This window comes from Zingiber officinale, chromosome 1A, assembly GCF_018446385.1.
Source record: "Zingiber officinale cultivar Zhangliang chromosome 1A, Zo_v1.1, whole genome shotgun sequence".
NCBI lineage: Eukaryota > Viridiplantae > Streptophyta > Magnoliopsida > Zingiberales > Zingiberaceae > Zingiber > Zingiber officinale.
This window is the reverse complement of record NC_055987.1, coordinates 112,505,846-112,515,212: the sequence shown is the minus strand read 5'-3', so window position 1 is coordinate 112,515,212 and position 9,367 is coordinate 112,505,846.

The following is a 9,367-nucleotide window of genomic DNA, read 5'->3' as shown; positions in this document are numbered from 1 at the left end:
GTCTTCCTCCTTGGCACCCCTGTGAACTCAAAGGATGATTCACCTTCTGGACTAAAGATCACTTTCCTTCTGCGGCAGTCCACTGAAGCACTGTACTTGCTGAGGAAATCCATACCCAAAATGATATCGAAATCCTGCATGGCGAGGACCACAGTTATACATAGCTCACGGTGCGAAATTACAGTGAAGCCCTTTGGTGGATTCCATGACTTCCCAGGTAGGGTCATCGAGAACTTGGAGTTCATGTTTTCTGTAGGTACTTGTAATTTTGGCAAAAGGTATGGATACAAAGAATGGGTCGCCCCAGTGTCAAATAGTGTAGCTATATGTTGAAAAATAACTACTTGACTGTTACGACCGTGGAGGCACTAGCGACTTCTTCTTTGGTGAGGAGAATATTACGCCTTGGCGAGGCGGTGGGGCTTCCAACCTTCCCCGTGATCGAGGTCCTTCTAGAGTTGCGGGCATATAATGTAGCCGAGGTTTGCCTCCATATTGTATTGGCTGTGGTGAGGTGCTTTGAGCTTGTTAGGACATTCTCTAGCCATGTGTCCTTCCTGCCTACATAGCATCCATCTTACCCAAAAGACAGGCTCTGGATGTGTTCTCCCACATTTAGAACAGAGAGGAATCTTGGTCGCTTAGTTGTTGGTCCTCTTTGGTTACCTCCCGAGTTCCACTGCTTTCTTTTGTTACCCTTGCCTTTCGATTACGCTTATTTGCACGAGGTTTCGACTCGGTGTCTTATCTTGATCTTGGTGACTTTTCTTTGCTCGTTGTGCTCGATCTTGTCGAGATAGTGCTCAGCAACTAATGCTCTCTTGACCGACTCTTCGCGATCGAGCTCGATGAGCTCCACTACTCACGTTAAGTGCTATCACTGGCCTCAGCATCAATCGACTCGTTCCTTTTCCATGCTTACTAGCTCTGGCAGAGGCGAGCTAGCCTATTGAATTTCTTTACTGCTTTCTACCGGCAGTTCACCTTGTCTGAATTCTATGAACTCCTCATAATGCTTATTGGTGATCCTGACGGAAGAATTTCTCATAAAACTCGCTTCAAAGTCAGTGCTCATCCGATTAACTGCTCTCTTGCTTTTAACTCTTTCCCACCACATACGAGCATCTCGATAGGCAGAATGAGGCACACTTGACCTTCTCAACTTCTAAGAAGCTCCATGGTGCTCTCCGGTGTCTTGAACCAAGCATGGGCATCCCAGGGCTCATCGTGCACGAGAAGCTCTCTGGTTTGACCCGTTGTATCATATATGCTTCTTGTCTTCTAGGTGCTGTGGGCCAGGGCGGCTGGTGGAACCTCGGTCACCACTGGAGTCTCCACGGTGATTGTTGGAGGAGTGGGAGGAGCTGGCTGTCGCCATCAGATTGACGATCACTTGCTGCTGCTCGCTACTGTCTGCAGGTTGAGCAACAACTTGAGATTTGGTTCATTGCCTGGGCTCTTCGTTCTCCGAGCACGGTCCTCGATCTGAGCGATCTGGGCGTCCTCTTCTTGACATCTAATTATGCAAAGAAAAGAAAGACTTGATATATTCTTTATCCTTTCTAAACATAATCCTTTCTAAACACACATATGTATGAATAAAGAGAAACAAACTTTTATCTTACTAAAGCGCATACAAGCAAATACTCTATACTGCAATTAATAAGGAAAGCATAAGAAAGAAAACTTAAATACTTTCTTACTTGAAGACGGCAAGGATGATGCTGATGTGTGATGCTGGAGAATGGGACTTGCTCTGATACCAACTGTAACGACCACCCTTCTTACTACTACTATTCTCTAAAGATGACCGTTACCTAACTACTAACTCTACTTAACCGGTGTGATTAAAAACCACATGGAAACCCTACCGAAAAATTTCGACAGAGTCTCCCCTGTACCGGTGACCATATTCAACAATACATGCAGTATATATACTCAGCCACAAGCGGCTGGAACACATAACTAACAACCACGCAGTATAATAAATCTAACTCAGCAACAATAAAGAAAAACTAATCCACAACCACAACTGAATAGCAAACACAGTATCAAGTGTCCTTATAAACAATTATCAAATTTCCTTAACACATAAAAACTTAATTAACTCAAAGAACAAATCATAATTCATCTTATTCGCAAGGATCCCTAGAACTTCCATAGTGCAGACATCACACACCCCTCTTGCATCTCCTTGTCGCCTTCCTTCATATTAGCTTTCCTTTTTCTTTCTTTTTACTTGTTAATGCTTCTAAAAGAATTTGATAAAACTCTTATTTTCCCACTAGAATACATGGTTGTTCATGCTTATTAAAATAGCAAATAAAACTAAAGAAAACTGCTCATGTATATCTAGTAATAAAGAAAACTGATCATGCTCAACTCATAGCAATTAAAAACTGCACATGCTCAATAATAGCAAATGAAAACTAGAAAATCTGCATATAAGACTAATACAAATCTGCACTGTGAATGTTACAAAATTCTACAAACAGTCCTACCCCGAGAGGAAACTATTGAGGCATATATGCACCTAAGAAAAGTAGGCTGAATTCTATACCAAAATCATGCCTAATGAGCTAGAGAAAAATGGATATTGCTTCTACTTAAACTCGATGTTTACTAAAGACTCAACTAAATCCCTAGCAACCATTCTGCACAATAAATTGCAAAATAAAGGAATCAAGCTTGCTGAATTGAAACTTTAAAAATTAAACTTGCTGAATTATCAAAAAGAGAGGCTGTCCTATGCTCTAATAGAGTTGTACGTTTCTGCAGTGAACACAAAGAAAACTTGATCTGGAATAAGCTCCATAGGGGGGCTGTTCTAATCTCCAAATGGAGTTGTTCTGGTCTGTAAAAATACACAAAGGAGGTTGTTCTCTGCTACAATTGAAGCTATTCCTTATCTACTGCAATAGCACAGAGAAATGGGACTGTTGATGCCCCTTTCCTAACACAAACCGAACTAAACCTGTTGGAAACTTGGAACCTAAATGAAGCTTGTTTCGTTCCAAAATCAAATCCCACATCTAGCAACAGAATACTAATTCTTGCTACTACAGAATTTAAAAGAAAGGAAACCAAGGATGCATGCTATTAAACTTCAATTAAACAGAACCCTAATCAAAAAGAACAACATGGCAGCAAACTTCAGAACAAAGCAGAACAATCTACATAGAAACAAATTCGAATTCCATCTACAAAGCCTGAAGAAAACAAACCACATGCTAAGCAAATAAATCTATCTCCTTTCTTTGAGATTCACGGCAGCAACTTCAACCGGAAGAAAAACTTCGGAAACAAAGAAATTAACAAGAAATAAACCTCGGAGCTATCCTACTGCAGGTGAGTAGCAACTCACCTCGCTGTTTTGAACTTACAACCGGAGGAAGAGAGGTTCTAGGGTTTCGGTAGCTCAACCTTCGGCTCCTCCTCGTGCCCACAACCTCTCCTCGACGAGAGGATCTCAACGGTGTGAAGAGCTCTTGGAGAAAAGTGCTCGCCAGCCGCCGGAGACGAAGCCCTAGCCGCGGCTTCGTTTCTGCCCGAGAGGAATCGTCAACGCCGCGTGAGAAGAGGTGAGAAAAAAAAAACATTAGGTTTCGGGAAACCTAAATCCTCTCCTTATAACTAGAGTTATTTTTGTTCCAACTATAACTTATATATTTGCCGCTGCCTATTTAATTAGCAACGATCGCTAGCCCAGTTGGTCCGTTGGGCTTTGCTCGAAGCCAGAGGTCTGTGCTTCGATTCTCAGCCGCGCCCCTTTTTCTCCAATTTATTTCAAACGTTCCAGCTACTGCATATATATATTTCGCTCCATATAAGGTTAACAAAAATCGTGTAGCTCAGCTGGTTGGGCTGGTTTCGGCTGAGGTTTGGCTCGGGTCGAGGTTGTGGGTTCAAAACCTGGCTTCAACATATTTCTTCTCTTTTTTTTTTTTAAATTTCTTCCTCTTGGTAAAAATACCAACCGAACTCCAAAAATTGCATAAAAATACTCTAAAAATTCCTAAAAATCTCTAGAATATTTTAAAAGCATTTTCAAATATTTTTATGGACATTTGGAACTCGAAATAGAGAAAATTGGGTCGTTACAGGGTGCGAGATATATATATATGTTATGATTGAAACCTTAGTTATAAGAAGAGAGAACTTAAGTTTTCTTTTTCCCCGAACCTTTCTCTCCTTTTCTCCTCTTCCCTTCTGCGACGGCGCTGATTCTGCCGAGTGAAGAAAACGAAGCCCTAGCTTCGTTTCCGGTGGCCGGCGAAGGCATTCTCCGAAGGTTCCTTCACCGTCGTGATTCTTCGTCGAGGAGGACCCGTGAGCACGAAGAAGAACCGGAGAACTTGAGTTTTCTCCGAACCCTAGCAGCTCCTCTTCCCGGTTTTGAGTCCAAGGATAGGTAAGTCGCTTACTCACCTGCAGTAGGATAGCTTCGGATTTCTATTCCTTTTGTGTTCCGAATGTGTTCTGTGAAGAAGGTTAGATTAGGGTTGCTGCCGTGACCTTCAAAGGAAGAATAGATTGTGTTCTTATCTAAATCTTTTGTGTTCTTAAGTTATCTAAAATAGTTTAAGGATTCATGTTTCCTTCAGTCTTTAGTTTTCTGCCGAGAATATCAGAGAAGAGAAACGGATTATATCGTTTCGAATTATAGATTTGGTTTCGGTTTTGGTAATGAATGTGGTTTCCTTGTGTTTTTCTTGGTATGTCGTGAGAAAGGATTGAACTTCGAAGTTCTACCGTGAGTTGAGGTTTCAGAGATGTTCTAATTGTTCTTGCTCGTGCTTAATCCATCGCATGCTTTCTGTTTTGGGTTCTGCACCGGATTTGAGATTGAATTTGTTGCTGCCCTGTTCTTCGGGTTGTTTGAGTTTCTAGATAGAAGTTTGATTGTGTTCTGTGATTTTGATATGTTAAGGATCTGGTTTCCAGCATGCTATGCTTTGTTCTATGAGTTTCTTTGTGGTATTCCTTCGATTGGATTCTTCCCAGTTGTCTTTCGATTCGGCCGGAGGTTTCACAGTCACTCTTGTTTGTGCTTACTGCTATGAACAAAGAACAGTTATATGTTTGTAAGATCTCAGAATTAAATTTCTTTGCTATTGTGTAATTTTGATTCAATTGTTAAATTGAGGAAACGAATGAATTGATTAGGTTGTGCATGTTGTTTTATTCAAAGCAGTAGAAACCCACCCCACTATATTACCATGCAAATCAACTATGAAGGCCTACATTTTTGCAAACTAAAGTGTACCTTACCTTCTATAAATGGTATATTTAAGAGCAGTAAGTGTTCCTTGTTTTCTTGCTTGGGATTTTTCTATACAGCATTGGGATGGCTAGGGGTTTAAGAGTAGCTAGTGTGCTTATGATTTGGTGTTCCAATTTTGACTAAGTTGTAACAGGCTTAAAGATTATGATTTCCTTATAAAAGTATAGCTGTAAATAAGTTTTATATTGGTATTGTTTTAGTTTTCCAGTAAGCTTAATTGGATTTGTGCATGGAGAGCTTATAGTGCAGATTTCTTATAGCTTAAAATACAGATTGTATGTGTAGATTTCTTTTTGTATTCTATGCATGATTATGTGTTACATAGTTAGTTTCATTCATAGATGCATAAGAAAGATAAAGAAAAGTATAAGAAAGATAAAGGAAAGAAAGAAAAGGTCGAGGCCTTAAGTAGATCCCAAAAGTCAAGACTTTAGGGATTTTGGCACACAAGGTGCCTATTAAAATGTCAAGGCATTCAAAGAAGAAGTAATTAAGATTATAAGTATTTTACTTTTAAGAAGAGGCTAGTACCCGACTTCCGAGGTTGTCGTTAAACAAATCCAGGTGTCTAATTCCAAGGTCTTGGCCCTGGTAGACCGAGGTCTGCTCTTTTAGGATTGGTGGCTCGCTACCCCAACCTATTAGGGAACGCGCATAAGATGGTACTATGCCTGGGCCCAAGAAGAAGTTGATTATTATTTTGAAGTATTATAAGTATAAGTTTTGAACAAGTAAAGCAAGTTTTACATAAGTATAAAGTATTTAAAGAATAAGTCTTTAAACAAGTGAAATAAGATTCAGAAGGTGTTTAGAATTCAGTGAGCTTAGTTCTTTATGCTAGCATGATTGTATAGATTTACTTTACATGTTTAGCCTTTCAGTATGTTTCTTTCACTAGTAGATGAGCATGAGTAGATTTCCTTTTGAGCATTCAGTTTTAGATTTCAGTATATCCTCATGCATATCGAGATTTTGTGAGTTAGATAGCGCTTACTAAGCAAATTTTGCTTATAGACTACACTTCCTCTTACTGCAGATACAGGAAAGGAAAAGATATAGAAAGGAAGGCGACAAGGAGATGTTCGAAGGATGTGTGATGCCAGGACTATGGAAGCCTTGGGACTAGGAAAGAAGTTTTAGTTTAGTTTTTATTGTCTTTTGCTATGTTGGGAGTATTTGAGTTAGTATTTGTTATTTTGATATGATTAGGACGTAGTAGAAGAATTGTAATCTTGTGTGATGATTTCTTGTGTTGTTTTCTTTATTTTGGATTTATTATACTGCGTGGTTAATTGATATGTGTTCCAGCCGCTTGTGGCTGAGTATATATTGCATGTATTGTTGAATAAGGTCACCGGTACAGGGGAGACTCTGCCGGAATTTTTCGGTAGGGTTTCCATGTGATTTTTAATCATACCGGTTAAGTAGAGTTAGTAGATAAGTAACGGTCATCCTTAGAGAGTAGTAGTAGTAAGAAGGGTGGTCGTTACAGTGACAGAATCTCTGGATTCGTCCCAAACTTTGGGACGAATTCCTAGACTCGTCCCAAAATTTGGGATGAATCCAGGATTCGTCCCAAAACTGAAAATATTTGTAAATAAATAAAATCAAACACCTAAGGCTTAAATATGAACCTAGAGACATCGGAATTTGATGAAACAAGTTTCTATGCGTCTGTATCGTTGAGCTGATCCTAAATACGTCATCATCCATAATTTTTAATTAATATTTTCAGTGATTTGAATTTTTAACACCAAATTAGGTCAAATTAGGATTAAAAAATTCTAAAAATATATATATTTGGTCAAAAATATTTTTATTGATAGATTTACGTTCAGGATAATGAAACGAGCATATAGAAACTTGTTTCATCAAATTCCGATGTCTCTAGGTCCGTATTTAAGGCGTCTAATTTTGTTTTTTTTTTAAATAATTAAATTTTTGGGACGAATCTCTGGATTCGGCCCAAAATTTGGGACGAATCCAGAGATTCGTCCCAAAACTGAAAATATTTGTAAATAAATAAAATCAAACACCTAAGGCTTAAATATGGACCTAGAGACATCAGAATTTTATGAAACAAGTTTCTATGAGTCCGTATGTAACGACCCAATTTTCCCCATTTCAAGTTCCAAATGTCCATAAAAATATTTGGAAATTCTTTTAAAATATTCTAGAGATTTTTAGAAATTTTTAGAGTATTTTTATGCAATTTTTGGAGGTCGTTTAGTATGGTTACAAAAAGAAAGAAGTTTTGACCAAAAATTTGTGGAAGGTGAGACTCGAACCCACGACCTCGACCCGAGCCGAACCTCAGCCAAACCTAGCCAACCAATTGAGCTGCGGTTGATTTGTGATTAAGAAAGGGAACGAAGTATATTTAAGTTGTAATTGGAACAGAATTTAAATCGAGTTATAAAGGGATTAAGTTTTCCCTTTCTCACCGAAAAACCCTATCTGCCTTTTTCTTTCCTCTCTCGACGGCGGTTCCGCCTTCTTGTCTCGGTCGAGAAACGCAGCAGCAAGTGAAGGTCCCTCCGGCACCGGCGAAGGCTTTTTCCGGCCGATCTTCACCTGCGGTGGTGATTCCCTCGTCGAGGAAGGTCTGTGGGCGCAAGGGAGGTTGAAGATCCAAGCTGACCGAAACCTTAAAGCTTCCTCCTTCGGTTGTAAGTCCAAGAAAGCATTGTAAGTACTACTCACCTGTGGTAGGATAGCTCCGAAGTCGTTCTTGTTCTCTGCCTTGTTTTCCGAAGCTTTGCATGAACCCTAGAATCTGTTTGCTCATTCCTTACCGTCGGTTGCAATTTGAGGATTACCGTGGGCTTTACACGAACCCTAGGTTGCATCTTGTGCTTAGGGTGTTTAGATTTTTCAGTCACAGTTATGCAAAACTCTAGGCCTTCTACAAGAATATGTAGTTCGGGATTAAAGGAATAATCTACCTTGTTACCTTGTTATAGGAATATATATTTCCTATTCCTCTCTGATTTCCGAGTTAGGGTTCGTTTTCAATGGTGTATGAATATTCCTGATGCTCGGCTGGGTATAATAGGGTTATGGTGTTGTCGTCGTTGTTGTTTTGCAGTGGAACAGTGAAGTTCTGTTTCTTATGTTCTGTATGCTGCTATTTCTGTATACCATGTAGATTAGAGCAGGTTACAACATTTCTTGCTTATGCTGTTAAATTCCGATGCAGTTAAGTGATAACATGTTCTGTCAATGCTGTTTGCTTCTTATACCATGCAGATTAGAGCATTTCCTGCTATAGTTTCCCTGTTAAACTTGAAAAGAACAGCTCTGTATTAGTAGGTCTGGTTAGATTTCTCTTCTTATGCTGTATAGTGAAACGAACAGCCCTCTTTGAGCTTACTGTTTGGTCCTTCCTGTGCCAACTTAATAAAGATAGTCAGCCCTAGTTCCCAGCATTCCAATTCTGAGTTCTTAGCTTCCTGGGTTAACATGAACAGCCTTGTTTTTATGATTCGGAGTTAGCTTGTTGTGCTACTGTTCTAGCACTCTAGTATTTGATTGCTTGGCATTTCAGTTGCTTAGTTCCTTAGCATTTCAACCTGGAATTCAGAATTTCACAGCTCTATTTTACAACATGATTAGAAAGCTCAAAGTTACATTCTTTTGCCTATTTTTACAGCACGTTTAGAAGTATTAAAGTAGCGTTCTTTGCCTAGTTTTACAGCATGTTTAGAAGCACTGAAGTAGCATTCTATGCCCTGTTTTTACAGCACGTTTAGAAGTATTAAAGTAGCATTCTTTGCCTATTTTTACAGCATGTTTAGAAGCACTAAAATAGCATCCTTTGCCATGTTTTCACCGTATGATTCAAAGGCTTTAAATTGCTTTCTTTAGTTTAGCTTATAGCATGATCAGTAAGCTTTAAGTTACTTGTTTTATTCTGTTATATAGCATGGTTAGTTGATTATACACCCATACTTGTTAAGTATATTTAAAGGACTCCCACAATCCTTAATAAAAGATAATAAGGAAGATAAAAGAGTAAGAAAGATAACAAGTAAGTCAAGCAAGAGGCTAGTACCCGACATCCAAGAGCTTGTCGTTAAACAA